At 38.6% G+C, this 11014-nt stretch overlaps 1 pseudogene; it reads right to left on the bottom strand.

Moving 5' to 3' along the window:
* Nucleotides 1-4045: 4045 nt before the first annotated feature.
* Nucleotides 4046-5001, bottom strand: LOC148116613 (uncharacterized; annotated as a pseudogene).
* Between the last annotated feature and the right edge of the window lie 6013 nt (nt 5002-11014).

The raw sequence follows: 11014 nt of genomic DNA on the forward strand, positions 1-11014 counted from the left end.
ATCTAAGGAAGGTGCAATTATCTACGTTCTCCTTGACCTCTTGGTGACTTTCAATATCATTAATCATGGTATCATTTTGGACCAGCTGTGGAATTTGGGACCGGGTGGTGCAGTGGTGCACTGGTTCAATTCCTTTCTCCATGGCTGATTCTAATCGTTATTAATAGGGGGCAAGAGAGTCAGCCCACGGCCTCTCCTTTGTGGGTGCTGCAGCGTTCAGTAATCTCTCTGCTCCTTTTTAACAACTACATGAAACTGCTGCCCCTGTGGTACATTTGTAACAATCTGGAGCTGAACATGCTTAACGCTATAGAGACGAAAGGGGATTTTAGGAGGAGCCCTTCTATTTTACCATCTCTTACTATATTTAATAGCACAGTATCGGCAGTAGAGTCCTTCAAGTTTTCTATAATCTCCCAGGATTTGAAATGGACACAAGATTAGAATCATCATTTAAAGCAGTGGTTCTCAACCTTCCTAATGCCGCGACCCTTTAATACAGTTCCTCATGTTGTGGTGACCCCCAACCAGGGGTGGGTTCTAAATTTTTTTACTACTGGTTCTGTGGGTGTGGCTTATTTTGTGGGTGTGGCTTGGACGTCATGTGACCGGGTGGCCATGGCTATATGTATAGGGACTACTCAGAGGGCTGAAAAAAGTCATTTCTGACAGGTCCTCGCACTTTTGACTGGTCCTCACACTTATGACCATCCTCACATTTATGCCTGTGCAGCATTCTTAACAACCATGTCACTCATTTCACAACTGCTTCTCTTCAACATGGTATAAGATAGGGCAAAAAACGTAAAATGTGAGGACAGTCGTAAATTCGAGGACTGGTCAAAAGTGCGAGGACCAGTCAAAAATAACTTTTTCAGCCCTTTGAGTAGTCCATATGCATAAAAGGATACAGCAATAGAGAGGGATGAAGGAAGGGAAGGGAAATTAGAGTAGGAGTGAGGGTAAGAGAGGGAGGAAGAGAGGAGGAGAAGGAGAAAGGAAGAGGAAGTAGGGAGGAGAAGAAGAAGGGGAGGAAGAGAAAGTAAGAAGAAAAGAAAAGAGAGAGGTGGTAGGTTTGAGGAGAAAGATTGCTGTACAATAAAAAAGATGAAAGGGAAGAAAGCCAACCCCAAACTAATATTAAGATATTAAGATAAAGAATGAATTGTTAAACTTTAAAGAATAAAAGAGAACAAATAGCAATAAATAGCAATAATTAGAAACACACATACAAACATACAACGTATTTTCTTTGAACAGAGTATTTGGCCGGTTCACAAATTTAAACAGTTGTAGGAGGTTAGCATCCACCCCTTTCCTAGAAGAATGAAATATTTTGGGAAATATTAAAAAGGCAGAATATTATATTTCCCTACCTGGATGAGAAATGGAGAAGCATATTTTACAGACAAAGCAACTCCCACCTTCCTGCCCCCCACCCTTTGTTAATGGGCCAGAGGCAGAAAGTCAATCCTTTGTCAAAGGACATTTGCAACACAATAGCAACAGAAACTAACACAATGGGCCCCATCAAGCCATGTGATCCTGTCCACCATTAAACCATCTTTCCAAGCAGTCTCCATGTTTCCAGTGTCTTTTTCCCCATTTGGAGCAGAACCCAGAAGGATATTTCTTCCAACACAGTATTTAGTCATTTCAATTAAATTTACAATTTTTATATTTCCTTTTTACCATATTTATTCCTCATCTATTTTTTAAAAAACCAATATTACCCTTCATCCTCATCTCTAATCTTAATCAAATTCAATTTTTCCCTTCTATTCTATATTATACCCCTTCCCATTGTCATCTATTTTTATATCCATCCTCACATTGGTTAATTATGTAATACAGTTGTTTAATATAAATTCAACATTTTAATATAAATCAATTAGTTATATAGCTACCTTTTTTGTATATTAATCAATATGAACATGAATATTCCAATTATTTCCATGCAATCCAATTTCTTACAAATCAATTAATTATATTTACCAATAATAATAAACCAAATAATTTCCCCCATATATTCCTCCAAACCACAACTTAACCATTTCTGCTTTCAACACAATATACAATTAATAGTATCTCAATTATTACAATTCCCTAGTTAAATAGAGCTTTTTTCTTCTGTGTTTTAAAATCTTGAACCTCCTCTTGCCCTAAATTTCCCATTGTTTGCAGTTTGCACCTACCTTTTTTGGTGAGGAAAAAGAAATCTCTCTGCCTCATTTTGTCACGTTGCAGCCAAGACCCTGCTTACTTTCAATTTCCCTTTCTCAGCATAGCTAGGGGGGAAAAATCTGCTCCAGGAATTTACCTCTTTGCAGCTAGCTAGCAACAGAGCCCTCCGCAAAACAGCTGAGAGTAGGGCGGCTCTTTGAAGCCCCGCGGCAAGAATTTAGTTTTTTTCCCCTCTAGCCATTAGCTGGGACTCCGGAGGCAGCAATAGATTGGGAGTGGGCGGGGTAAACGAACGGCGACCGGGCGATCCAGCAAAGGGTGAGGGTGAGTGAAGGCGTGGGGGGGGGAGAGAGGGCTTTGGCGACCCCTGGGAAATGGCCGTTCGACCCCCAAAGGGGTCACGACCCCCAGGTTGAGAACCGCTGATTTAAAGACACAACAAAGAACGTTCTTCCTGCATCAACTCAGGAAGTTCAGAATGCCCCAGGAGCTGTTGATACAGTTTTACAGAGGAATTATTGAGTCTGTCATTTGTGCTTCTATAGCTGTCTGGTTTGGTACAGCAACCAAACAAGATAGGCACAGATTCCAACAGATAGTTAGGACTGCAGAAAAAACAATGCAACCAGCCTGCCTTCCATAGAAGACCTGTATATGGTGTGGGTCAGAAGGAATGTTGAGAAGATGCCTGCAGACCCCTCACATCCTGGACATAAACTGTTTCAACTCCTCTCCTCGGGACAGGACTATAGGGCATTGCATGTCAAAACAGTTAGACACAGGGAGAGGTTTTTTTTCTCTCTCTCTCTCTCATGCCATCACACCTAATTCTTACAGTGCTGTCCAATGTCTATATATATTTACCCATGTAGTGTGGCTGTATTGTTATTATTTATCCTTTACAATGCCTTGGTAAGACCACACTTGAAGTACTGCATCCAGCTTTGGTTGCCACAATACAAAAAGATGTTGAGCTTCTAGAAAGAGTGCAAACAGGAACAAAGATGATTAGGGGACTGGAGGATAAAAGATACAAAAAAATGGTTGCAGGAATGAGGTTTGTCTGGTCTAATGAACAGAAGGACTAGGTACGACATGATAGCAGTGTTTTATTCTCTAAAGTACCAGAAGGGAGAACCAGAAGCAACAAATGGAAACTTATCAGAGAGATCTCCAACCTAGAAATAAGGAGTAATTTCCTGGCATGAGAACAATTAATCAGTGGAATGGGTTGTGAGTGCTCCATCACTGGAGGTTTTTAAGAAGAGATTGGACATTTGTCTGACATGGTATAGGATCTTCTGCTTGAGCAGGAGTTTGGACTAGAAGACCTTCAAGATTCCTCCCAACTCTGTTATTTTCCTTATCAAACTATCCCTTTTGGTAAGCGAATGTTAGATTAGCCTGATGATTCTTACAATGCTTTGAGGCATAAAGCACTGCATTGAGATAATCTATCATGAACTGTTTGGACAGACAGAATGAGTGGATGCAATTGATTACAGTGTAATAGCTCAACTATTATACCTTTCTTTCAGGCACTCTTTTTAGTTGGCTACTATATAGCTGAAGCAGTATTATATCATCACTCAAAATCAAATCAAGTATATTACAGTTAAAGACCAGAGACCAGAACAAATAAAAATACTCAAGGAATATCCAGTTAAAATTCTAGAATAAAATAATAAATAACAGATAAAATCTACATTAAAATCACAATTTGGCATCCAGTCAGTCAGTTATACATGGCTAACTATACTATAATATTAATCCTTAAACTGTGAGGCCCATAGTCACTAAATACTAAAATGCAGAAGAGTAGTAATGCAAAAGGGTTTGCTACCTTACTTGTGTAGAATAGCTATAGTCGATTAATCAAGTGTTTCCAATGAATTCTCAGTGCTGCTGCACAGAATCTAGCCACCTGTGCTGTAATCACAGTCTATTCATCCTTAAGCAGCCATTGGAGATAAGCAATGTTGGAACGGCCAGGATACCTATTGATTATTGGGGGATATGTTTTTTCTGAATATCTCTATAGGAAGAGCATCAAAGGAATATGTGTCCAACAGTCTCCAGTCTCCCGAGCCGTAAGAGCAGAGTCTTTTAATCAATGGTATATTTTTATACTTGACATACAGGATGGCCGATGGAAACGCATAACACTGTCCAAGTGAAAATGCTTTCTGGTGGTTTGCTGTCTCCAACTGGCTAGGATAATTGGCAGGAGTAACAACATATAAAGTCTGGAGCCAGAAACAATGGAGCTTTCCCTAAATCCACTTGCCTCTCAATGTCCTCTACCCTTTGTTGTAAGGTTTATTTTGCTTGGTCGTAGTCCAAATTGAATATTGAGGCTGGAGAGAAGCCTAGTTTGGCAAGGTTGGACTTGACGGCCTTGATCCATGAAGAGGAGAATTTGTCTTGGAGGATTAATGGAGCAAGGCCTTGCAGGAAAAAATTAAGCTTTAGCCAAAGATTTAAAGAAGCTATACAAATTCTTGTTTCAATTTTTATCAATCCTGTCTCCAGGCGCAAAAGTGCATCTGAGACACAATGCGGCATCTGGAGAGTTGCTCTAATAAATTTGGATTGAACTCTTTCCAGTGGTATGAAACGTGAAGCCGAGGGTCCAAGTAAGGTCCCATATAGAAGCTGTGCTAACGACTTGGCCAGAAAGAACTTAATTGCGGCAGGAACATAGTATCCTCCCTTTGTGCAGAAAAATTTGAGAATGGTGTTCGCTGATCTTTGACCAGAGGCAGCCGCATATTCTGGCTCAAGAAATGCCATGTGCTTTTCTTGAGCCAGTGGCATGGAAGACCACCCCTAGTACTTAAACGGGATTACTTGCTTTACATTATCAGCATTAAGATACCATGAGCAGAGTTTGGGCATTTTTACAAAGGCCGTAACATTGGTTTTCTGATAATTTATGTCCAGTTTATTGTAATTACAATTTATTTATTGTTTATTTATTTATTGGTTTGATTTATATGCCGCCCTTCTCCGGAGACTCAGGGCGGTTTACCATGCGTTAAGCAATAGCTTCATACTTTTGTATATACCTGCTTAGTAGGGCTTTCGCCCAGGGGTGGGTTCTAAATTTTTTTACTACCTGTTCTGTGGGCGTGGCTTATTTTGTGGGTGTGGCTTGGAGGTCATGTGACTAGGTGGGCGTGGCTAGCTGGTCAGTCATTTCTGGAAGGTCCTTGCACTTACGACCAGTCCTCGCACTTACGACCTGACTCATTTGTTTGCTTTTAACACTGATCAGCTGTAGGATGGCCCTTTGAAGCCCCGCGGCAAGAGTTTAAACAGTTTTTTTCCCTCTAGTCATCAGCTGGGACTCAGAAGGCAGCAATAGATTGGGGGTGGGACCAAATAAAAGGTAAGAATAACGTGGGTGGGGGGGGTGGGAGGGCGGGGGGGGAGAACCGGTTTGGTGATGTCATATCGTCACCGCTACCGGCTCTGCCGAACCGGACCGAACCGGGAGGAACCCACCACTGCTTTTGCCCCCCCCAACCGGTGTTCTTTTTTATACAAAGTCAGCTTATTGCCCCCACAAACCGGGTCCTCATTTTACCTACCTTGAAAGGATGGAAGGCTGAGTCAACCTTGAGCCTGGTGAGATTTGAACTTGCAGTAATTGCAGGCAGATGGTGTTACTTAACAGTGCTTTAGTCTGCTGCGCTACCAAGGCTCTTTTTACAATACTAGATGACGGATTGCAAGGCTCTTTTAAGGCCTACATCATCACTCAGTGCATCTACCATTTTCAAAAACAGTCATTCCACTTATTTTACTGGATCCACAGTACTCTGCAGAATTTGCTTAAATCATTTTCCTTCAGAATAGCTGTTCTTATTTCCTCACCAGAAAAAAAATAGCTATAGGAAATAAGGCTAAGGTAACAATCTCCAGACTGTGCCAGTTATGTGAAGACAATTGCAGAGCACAGCACTGTAGACCTAACAATGAGTGATACATATTTTATATGCAAAGTTAAGAACTTAATAGCTGAGTCAGACAGCGCTAATAGGCAATTAAATATCCAAAGCAGGAAGTAGGGAGGAGTGAGAGAATTCCACCTTATCCTTGTAAGTATTGTGTGGACAAATTGATTTCTCTTTAGAAAAAAATACATTAGCTTTAGCTGTATAATAATAAACATAAACTAATAAAACATAAAAATAAACATGATTCAACACTTTTACATTGTGTCCTAGACAAAAACAGTGCCTTCCCGTTTCAGTAATCTGTAATTTTACTCATGTGATATAATATATGATCAATCAACTTTAAGATCCCTTCATTCCCTCATGACATGCCCATTAATGAACTTTTCAGGAAATAGGCATTTAAAATATCCTCTTCCTCCACACATGGAGGTTCCTGTATATTTATTGTAAACATTTAATATAATATGTTCAAAGGTTATACAGCTCTCTCAATACTAACACCATTCACAATGAAACCATATTATAATAAAACTATAAAGTCAGTATAAAAATAATCTAAAAACTAAACATGATACCAAAAGGTACAACTTAAAAATACACTTTAAAAGTTGAAATCAATTTCAGATGAATTTATAAAAAACAATAAGTAATTTTGAATAATTAAAAAAAAACTCTGTTGGTGCCACACATTTCCAATGGTAGGGACTTTGGCAATAGTGGGACTGTTTTTGTACAATAGATCAGAAAGCTGGACTTTCAAAACCAATTTCTATGGTTGGACAAGCTTTCCTGCAAATGTTAATGGCCAAGTATACACTGACAGCCAACACTACGGTAGCTAGCACTACTTTCTTTATATGTAACTGCTGTCCTCTAACTAATGTATTAATTTAAGCTGGTCACTAGTGCCATACGCTGCTTCATTAAAAACCCTAAGATTAAAATCTCTACCGTTCCTTAATGCTTTAGTTCTCTTTCAGATTAGAATTATTTGCAAATATCTATTCAGAATTCCACAGCTTCCCTATAATTTTTATAGGTAGAAATATCAAGATCACATTGTAAATCATTTATATATTCATGCCATTTTAGTATTAACTTTAAAGTGCCATCCAGTCCTTTGAATGTTAAGTCTAATTTTCTTGCCCTTTCCCTGTGGGTTAAATGACAGGGAGGGAAGAAGGAGGGGGATTAGTTGTATCTTCCTTAAGAATAAATTGGGGAATTTGTAAAACAGATGTATGGATGCCCATTTTGTAGATATAACTATGGGCAGTTGATAACACATTAAAAACAATGCCACAAAATATAAAAGCATAGTGATTACATGAAAAGCCCAACAGTACAACACTCCGTAGTACTATTAAGCATGATCTCACAAGCCATCTAAAACCTCCCAATCCCCACATCTTGGAGCACATCCAAGTCTTTAAAGCTTTGGAAAAGCCAGCAGGGATCTAATCTTGGGATCTAATCTTGTTCCAGACAGCAGACCCTATAATAGAAAACAACCATTTCCTAGGGACCTTCTTGATGGAATCCAGAGCATTCTTCTTCTTTGAGACCTGGAGAGTTAAGAGAGAAACAAATAACCCAGCTTCATGACATGAAAGGCTTTGGGTGTCAACCAACTTCTTGAATTCTATCTGGAATTACACTAGGAGCCAGTACAGTTCATGGAACTGAAGTGTAACACAGGCATAACAAGGTGCAACTGACACACAGGATGAAAATGTGGGAAAGTCCTCCTGGCTACAGCTGCTACCTCCAAAGAAAAGCCATGAGTTCAGGGGGATTCCTAGACTGCACACCAGTTCTGAGTAATGCAACCTCATCCAGAACTAAAGATAGAAAAATACTAGATTTAGTGGGCCCGAAAACTCACAGCCAATCTTACTAGGGTTGAGCTGAAGACCGTTCTTCCCCATCCAGACCCCCACCCCTCAGTCTCCAAACATTGATACGGAATCCTCCTGGCATCCTTTGATTGGCCTGGGATAGAAGTATAGATCTCAGTATAATCAACATATTGATACCCTCACTGGTGCCAATGGATTACCTCACCCAGCAGCTTCATGTTAAAAGTGGGAGAAAGATTGAGCCCCCAAGGAATCCCACAGAAAAGAGGTCATGGACTTGATTTCTCCGCTTAGCAATGATTGCAACTGACCCTGGACAAAGGAGGAGAACCAATGAAGAAACATGCCTCTTATTCCTAGTCCCAAGAAATGATCTAGAAAGATAATATGATCAAAAGCCACCAACAGGTCAAGGAGAGTCAGGATGAATGCACCACCCCATTCCACTTTTGCTAAAAATAATTAAGAAGTGTGATCAATGCCGTTGCAGTCCTGGAGCCAAGTCTAAAACCCAATTGAAAGAAGAATTGGAGATAGAACAAAAGTATCAAAAAGGTCAGATCCAGTGTGGCATCTTGAGGAGTGAGGAAAACCATAGCTTCTTTAAGCAGTGATAGGATTACCGCAAGCCTAATTTTAGTGGCTTCTTTTGCCTCACAAAATATAGTCCATTTCTGCTCTGGTTTTGGAAAGTTATTCTATAATTGGGTTGAAAATAATTAACAATAGAAAACCATGAGACATTTCAAAAGACAAAGACTGAACTTAAAAGAGTGTTCTGCACCACCTTTCAGAGTTGTAGCTTTGGTGCAGGATTGGGTCCACAATAATACTACTTTCTTTCTCGAGCCTAGCTGCCCCCATCCAAAAAATATTGTCACTGGGATTGAAAGCCCCAAAACAATTCAGTAGCCTTGGATTCAAATGTCTCCATTTGTTTCCCAGTAGAAATAATTTAAAACAGCATTTTCTCTCCCCAAATAAGGATGGAAAACAAACTGATACGATTTTACTGAACTATAATATCTGGAGGAACCTAGAATTGGTGAGCTGCAAGTCTGAAGCTATCTTTGGACACTAGAACTGGTTTCACCATACAAAAAAAAAAAAAAAAAAAAAAACTTAGAATAGTAATTATATGATCACTTCTACAACAAAGCAGTGCCACAACTTTACTTGGAAACTACCAGTAGCACATTTGGGAAGAAGCCATAAATAGGGTTTAAATCTCAATTTGCATATTTGTCAGTCATCAAATATAGGAGAGTTAGGATATAAATTATTAAAACATAAAAATACTATGATTACAAGCATTCCACGCTATTCATTATAGAGCTGTTGCTGTTAGACTCCAGATTAGTCCCCACCTCCAATTTTAATCCTCTTTTTTCATAAAAAAGAACATAGTCAAGTAGATAATTGGCTGCCTTGGGACATTGGTGACGGTCCAACCTCATGTCTGAAAAAGCTTTTGAGCAGTAAGTAGAGATTGTATTAACCTGAATCTACTCTTGCTACTCCAAAGTAATTACTTTGTCACTGTAAAATGCAGTTTGATATAATGGTTAAGATATTGAACTAGAACTGGATAATTCAATAAAATCAGATTTTCAAAAAGCTAGTATTTCTTCATAATAAATCACAGTAACTCTAACATTAGTAAAACCTTTCAGGAAATCAACATATTTCCATTGAATTTCCTAAATCCAAAAAGAGAATCTCAGAAACCATGGTAACATCTGTTGCAACATTAAGATGACCTGGATGACATCTGCAATAAATAGCCAACAGTTATTTATAGTTGCTTTACAAACAGCTATAGTTGTTTGGAGATGTCAGAGCATAAACAAAAAGATACAATTATCAATGTTAAAAAGTGAATTTCTGGAAGCACGAGAGGAATCACAGAATTTATTCCCACAGCTTAAAAAAGCGAGCAAAATGCCAACCTAATATTCTCTGCCAACTTTATGACCTGCCAGAAACTTTTCTTCAGAAGCTCTGCCAGATGCTATTGCTGGATTTCCAACTTCCCTTGGAGATAATATGTTGAGCCTATTTATGTATTCAGTGAACAAAGACTTTATCTTAGGCTGTGCATAGGCTGGTCTTTTGATCAGAATTGAATTTCACTTTAAATGTTTTCCTAATCTAATCAGGAGTGATAGGATTGTTCATATTATGCCCTGGATTTGTATATAATAGAATCACTTTGTTGAAAATAATAGAGCTGGTAAAAAAATGGATAATATAAGATATCACATCTTCCAACATCCAGATTTGTGTAGTGGTTAATGTATCAGGCTAAAAACTGAGAGACCACCAGTTCTAGTTCCACCTTAGATACAAAGCCAGCTGGGTAACCTTGGGCCAGTTCCTCTCTCAGCCATAGGAAGTCAACATTGCATGTAACTCTGCAGTTAATACAGTTACATATTTGATGTGAAAGAAATTGTGTGTGCAGTTCCTGTTTAATTAATATAAAATTATTTTTAGTCTTAATAAAACCAGACCTTGAACATACCATTTTTTTCATATCAAATAAGTAACTTGTTCAAATTTTTCTGGAGTAAAAGTAAAAGAATATAGAATATAAATTATGAGTACACAAAGTGAATCTGTGAGTAGAACTAGGATACCAGCTTGGAAAAGAAAGGTTCCTGCTCACAGGACAACAGATCACGTAGTCCTTTGGATTATAAACTCAGTTTTCAATTTGTAGCAAACTAACATAACATAACACAAAACCTATGGGCATTTTTATACTTTTTAAATTCTAAAATGAAGTGAGTCATGTGACTAAATTCTTGAAACATGAATCATTCTGAGATTTGTTCAATTGTTTGCCAATTGTAGAGAAAGTCCCATTCTGATGGTGAAATATTGAATTATTTGCATGTTCTTTTTACCAATTTAAAAAAAGCAGAAACTGAGGTAACATACAATTGTATTTAAGAACTGACATTTTATCTTAGTTTTAAGGCTGATCATGATTTCCTCTCATTG

The sequence above is a fragment of the Pantherophis guttatus genome, chromosome 1 (genome assembly GCF_059756535.1).
Source record: "Pantherophis guttatus breed Tessera chromosome 1, ASM5975653v1, whole genome shotgun sequence".
Classification (NCBI taxonomy): domain Eukaryota; kingdom Metazoa; phylum Chordata; class Lepidosauria; order Squamata; family Colubridae; genus Pantherophis; species Pantherophis guttatus.